The following is a 6,453-nucleotide window of genomic DNA, read 5'->3' as shown; positions in this document are numbered from 1 at the left end:
CCACCAGGCGATAACAAACACGTCTCAAACTAGTAAGCTTCAAATAACGGTCAAGAATTTAATAGCAGCGTTTTACCTGAAATAAAACGCATATTAAATACTTACCTTATTTGAAGCTTACATTTTAATTTCTGCCTGGTGTTTTCGACTCAATGACGAACTGTGGCCGCCGAGAACACTCGTCGCCTCCTGCCTGGTGGGGAGTGAAACTGGTCGGTGTGCGAGAGAGATGCAAGATATGGGGTAGAAAAGGACGGAGATAAAAGCGGAAAACACGTAGGTGCCTATCTCAAACTAGTAAGCTTCAAATAAGGTAAGTATTTAATATGCGTTTTATTTCAGGTAAAACGCTGCTATTTACACATAGAGCAACACGGAGGGGAGTAGCCATTGCGTTTTTTACCGATACAAAACTGTCTGTCATTTTTTGCGGGGGGAAATCACACATTCTCAAATTCTCACACAAAAACATTCTATGTCACTACGAAACGCACACTCTGACAATTGAAAAATACACTAACAATTTCACACACACATTTAAACAATCCGTGTCATAATAGTATAATAATATGACGCAACTACACTAACAAGTCCTTACACCCATAGCTGTACAACTGTCGATACGCATTATCGATAAATTCAAAAACTCGGTTAGGGAAATTAGCTTTAAATTCAAAGGCAGATATTATTATTGACTTTATTTATTATGTATAATCAAATCACATATAACAAATAAAATTTCCATTTTTTTTTAATAACATAAAACTAATCCTTTTTAAAAACTACTGATAAGATACTGATACGGAACTATCACTGGTTTTTAAAATGGATTAATTTTCTATAAATATGACGAATACATTTTTGGGGGTTTGTTTTTTTCATTAAGAAAGAAATTCTTGTATCAGCATATTTTTGCATTATTAATCTTGCTAATTCCAAGTTATGATTTGTAAAATCGTTTTCGTGTGAATGGTAACTGATTGAGGGAAACAAGTCTTTGCCAATAAATTGTTTTAAGGAACGTGTCACAACTTCATGTGTGGTACAAGATCGTGTAGGTTTATTGTCGTCACTTAAATGTCTTCTTATGTCTTTTTCACAAATCCGGCATAAAAGTATAACTTCTTTTGAGGCATACAGTAACTTTCCTTTGCTTTTCTGGTGAATTAAACTTTTTTCATCAATCGGCCCAAGCAAACCTTTAATGCACGTATTGCATTTAATTTTTTTTTTTGTTGAGAAAATAACATATCCCGCTATGTACTCCACAACTTTTTCCGCAAAAGGGGATAAAAAAGTTAGAGCTTCAATCTCATCAATTAAATCGTCAGTAAAATTATCAAAATTGTGTTCGTCAGTAGCGTCATTGCTATTGTATTGTCGTACTGTTGAAGCATTAATTTTTTCTAGTGCAGATGTGCAATTCAGTATCGTAATTTTTTCCAATGGAATGCAGTTCGTTCCGTTTCCCGTTTGTGTTAATTCTGTATTAACAAGAATTTTTTTATAAATTGCTTCAAACTGGGAGCTTGAGGGATTATCGCAATAACCACCATGACTCCTTACTATGGAAAAAAATAGTTCGAGGTGATCTTGGCTTATCCTATGTAGTGGCATATATTTGAGGCCATTTTGTTGGTTTTGTATTAAATCTCGAAAGATAGATTTGGTACTCTCAATGCAGATCAAAAATCCTAAAAAACCCGTGTATCGAGGAGAATCTACTAATTTAATTTTATGCGACTCCCCGTTGCGTTTCTTTACATGGGCTGATAAGCTCAACAAAAGCTTTTGAGCTTCATCCATTTTTCGAAAAGCTTTCTCAAAGTTTTCATGGTTTAATGCTCTTTTATAACCAGTTTGACGTGACCGGGAATCCAATATATCAAAAACGTCGTTTATCAGTGAAATAAACTTCGCAGTTGCAGTTGATCCATTAAACTCCGATAAATGTAATTCTTTTTCACAAAACAAAAGCGCATCAGCAACACTTCCGCTGAACAATTGTGCTGCAAGGCGAACATTCATTATTTTTGTTTTGTAATAAATGTGATTTGCTTTTAATTTGTTAGCCATGTAAAATAATTCTTCTTCCTGTATTTTATGTAATGCTTCCACAAATAACCATTGAATTTTATTTTCATTATCATCGTAAAAACATTTGTAGTCACAAAAAGTGTTTCTAATTAATTTTAACATGTGACTTGGATCTAAAAAAAAGTGAACTCGTTGCCCCGTTGTGGGATCTAATATAGTAGTTTGCAATTTATTTGCAACTAAGCAGCAACCCAGTTCCGTAGCCATCGCTAAATTTGCTTTTGCGCCGTCACACGTTAACGCTTTTATTTCTATTCCGGTTTCATGTACTAATTCAAACGCTTTAGTTACAAGTTGAGCTTTTAACTTAGCACTTGTACCTTTAACTAAAAAATATCCGATTGGGACTTTCCATGGAGTATTAATGCCTACTAATAGAAAAACTAGGACATCTGTAGCTTCATCTGTATTATCAGTTATTAAATCGAAACCATAATCAATATATCCGAATCGTCTGTCACCACTTGGATTGTCATGTGATTGTGTCTTTATTTTCATTTCATCGAAAACTAAAGTACAGTAAATTTTACTATGTGGATTGGCATCGGCTTTATATTTTAAGGCCGCCAAGGCTTCTTTGGTAAAACCGGGCCGTCCATCAATATTACTATACCATTTAGTTAAAGTACGCGGAGCAGGTAAACACGTCCCAAACGTTTTACGAACATACTTGTAAGCTTTGGGGGAATAAAAGTTGAGAGTTAGAGCAAAACACCTCAGTTCTGGTGAATACTTGGCTCGTGAGAGCTTTCCACTTTTACATTTCTTTAATTGACGCTTAATAAGCTCTGCTTCTTCAACGCCTATTTTTTCCAGGACCATCCTTTCCTCTTTATCTATCAAAGCTTTTTCATCTAAACTCTGAAGAATTTCTTCTAGCCCAGCAACTTTTTTCTTTAAGAAAAGATTTTTAGCTTGTAGCCTTTTAATTTTTTTTTTCTGACAATCTAATTGTTGCTGCATTTTTCTTTTTCTTGGTGTAAGTGCAGTAGTGGGAATTGAAGCAGATTTTTTAGATGTTTCCTTTGACTGAGTCTGAAAACAAATGAATAAATAATTATCTCTTATCATATCTTTACATAATTTACTTAATCTCAACAGTAAAATAGAAGGAATGACAAATTTATCAATATGCGATTCTACAATAAACGATTTAAAAACAACTCACATTTTGAGGAGTTGACGATCTACACGGTGATGTCAATGAATTAGGAATAGTCCGAGTGTCATTAATGGGCCCATTAGATGATAACCTCTCATCTGGTATATTTAATGATTGTCGATGATTCTGGAAAATTAGATTAAGTTTAAAAATGTAGGCTTCATTTCACCACTATGACTAACGTCAACGAGGTACATCATGTGGAATGTACTATTCGTTTACCTAAGCTAGTATTATATTATCTATGACCTTGCACATGAATAAAATAAAAACTTACGGAACAAATACAGTTGGCGGTTGGTTTGGCGCCATCGACTAATCTCCTCCTATTGTTCGCCAACACTTGAAAGTCAGAGGTCTTAAAATGATTTGAGCAAATGACACTATTTCTTGTGGGAATCCAGGTTGGTCTGTTATGAGAAAATGTCTTCCATATATTTCTTAAATTTGGATCTTTAGGAAACCTGCAATATATAAATAAAAACACATTATATGTAGTTGACGTTCTCACTCAGTAATTTTTATTTAAATCAGAAAACCTAATCTCAAAACTTTCTCCGATTTGACTTGACCTTTCTCATTTTCATCGATAACTATCTACAAACAAACCGGCAACAACACTCGCTCGGTGACAGCGAATTCTAGGAAAAAGACTCGGATCTGTCGCTCGACCGATCCGCGTTTTGTATGAAGACGCACGGCCTTAGATGGTAAACAAATCCGAAACAACACGATTGATAATATTGCAGTTTTTAAGTTTATAAGAAGTAAATAGCAATAACGTAATTAAAAATTACTTACATATGAAAGGTAACGCCATCTTTTTGTAAATTTGACGTGGCAGATCTCTTTTTGCAGCAAAAAACAGAACAATTCGGCATTTTTTACGACGACGTCGATTCACTCACGCAACTAGATTTAGTCTAGCGAATAGTTTAGTTGCAACTAGTTTTATTGTACGCATAGGACCATTTGGACTTGTACTTTGACAGAGGGGAACGCCTGTGTATGGCTACTCCCCTCCGGTCCGCCGGTGGCCTGTGTTGCTCTATGTATTTACATGAAACCGTTTTGGATCGAAGCGAACAGTTGCATTCAAAAGTTGGCATTCAAAACGTACCTTTAATGTCTTTTTTGTTTCGTTAGAACACTCTTGTATGTTAGTACCTATTGTCTTTCCTTTATAAATAGACATAATAAATCATACTTAAACTAAAATACACATACCGTAAAGAAAATATAACACATGCAGCTCGGTTTTTTGTAACTCAAAAAATCGAAATGTATTGTAAAAAAAACATCTCTGAAATCAATTGTGTTTTCGAGGTAAAATACGCTTAAATAATTCTGCATATAAAAACTATTAATTTATTTATAATTATTTTAAAGGTCTAACGGCTAACAAAACGTTTTGAAAATGAATGAGGCTCTTAATTTTATGGAAAAACAAAACGTTGCTATTGAAATTATTGTAAATTGTAAGTTAATTTTAATTATAATTATTAAAATGAACATTGATTTATTAAAAATTAATGTTTTACCCAGCAATATCATAAAAATAATAATAAAACATAAAATCCATGACAAAATTGCAAAAAAATATTTGCAATACATAAATGATATCGTTGTGTTCATTTCATGTAATTAAACTATTTATTATTAATAATATATAATTATTATTTCATATGTTGTTTATTTTTTATATTAATATTATTTAAGTTAGCTTTTAGGTATTATGTAATCTGTAATCTATTGCCGTTTAAATTAATTAAGAAAATTATAAATTATCAGAATAGTAGAAATTTAAATTTTTAGGCTTACAACATTATGGTTATTTTTTTTAAGAAATTGGAAATTGACAACTTTTTAGTTACAAAAAAAAAACTTACACCATACTTTAGTAACTTCGTAATTTCTAGTCTCCTAAGTGAAACTCTGAAAGTAATATCTCAATAATCATTTTTTATAACTACTCCGTTTATCCATAACATTTGAAAAAAGAGGCTCGCAGGAGTATGAAACCTTTTTATTAAAGTTAAGATGGTTATGCAGAAAATCTATCTTTATGATTTTCAAAATTTGAAAATCTATATCTAAAAAACGCCTACTTACCCAAAAGTCTACGTTTCAGTACCTATCTGTTTTTATTTTACTTTGTTTATTTCCAATGTAAAAGTGAAAAAACTTATCTAAATACAATCTTGCCATCTTAAAAACGTTTATATTACGTATTTATGTAAGTTAGCTTTAAGCAAATAACTTGAAAAGTTATAGAAAGGAATAATACATCACAACTGCATATGTTTCCTCGCCAGGTAATTTTGCCATCCCGTAGTTAGCTACTAATAACTTCACGATAGTCAAAAAGTACCAACAAAATACTACCGCGCATGTGCGAGGCGTCTAACAGCTAACTTCAGAGAGGTATAGTTGAGTTACCGCAGCGCTGGTAAATAAAGAGCTTCAGAAGGAACATCGTGGGTTTCAGTCAGTAAGTCTGACACTCCCGAGCGCTGCACCCACAGCGGGAGGGGTCATTTGATGATTTCCCATCAAAAAAAAGTAAGGTTACTTACCGTCCCGAAGTTAGCTACTATAGTTCGGCCATTCAGAGAATGCGTTCCTGACACGTCGCGATTGAACTGACGACGTAACTTTGCAATGGCGTTGCAGTTACGATAAAAATATTTTTGCTGGTTGTTTACCGTTTTAACAATTGAGGAGCATTAAAACAACATTATTATATCAATAATCAATGAATGTAGTTACGTCGTCAGTTCAATCGCGACGTGTCAGGAACGCATTCTCTGAATGGCCGAACTATAATAACTGCATGATGGTCAAAAAGTAATAACAAAACACAACCACACATGCGCGACGCTTCTAACACCTAACTTCAGAGATGCAAAGTTTTTTGACGAGTATTCTTTTCTATAACTTTAAAAGTTAAAGCCTCATATCTTTTTTTTTAGAGATTTTGTAAAAAAAGTAAACTTATATGAAGTATAGATGAAGTATTTATAATATTATGTTGCTGAATCAGCTTGTAAAGTAATTGTAAGTAGGTTTATAAGGATATAGTATATTGTGTTATTTGTTGTGTTCAGATATTTAAATAGTTACCCGACTGCTGAGAAAGGTATTGAGTTGACAATTGACGGCAATGTTTAAGAAACACGTTGATTTAATTGAAG

Source organism: Helicoverpa zea, chromosome 29 (genome assembly GCF_022581195.2).
Source record: "Helicoverpa zea isolate HzStark_Cry1AcR chromosome 29, ilHelZeax1.1, whole genome shotgun sequence".
Classification (NCBI taxonomy): Eukaryota; Metazoa; Arthropoda; class Insecta; order Lepidoptera; family Noctuidae; genus Helicoverpa; species Helicoverpa zea.
Note: the sequence above shows the minus strand (reverse complement) of the source record.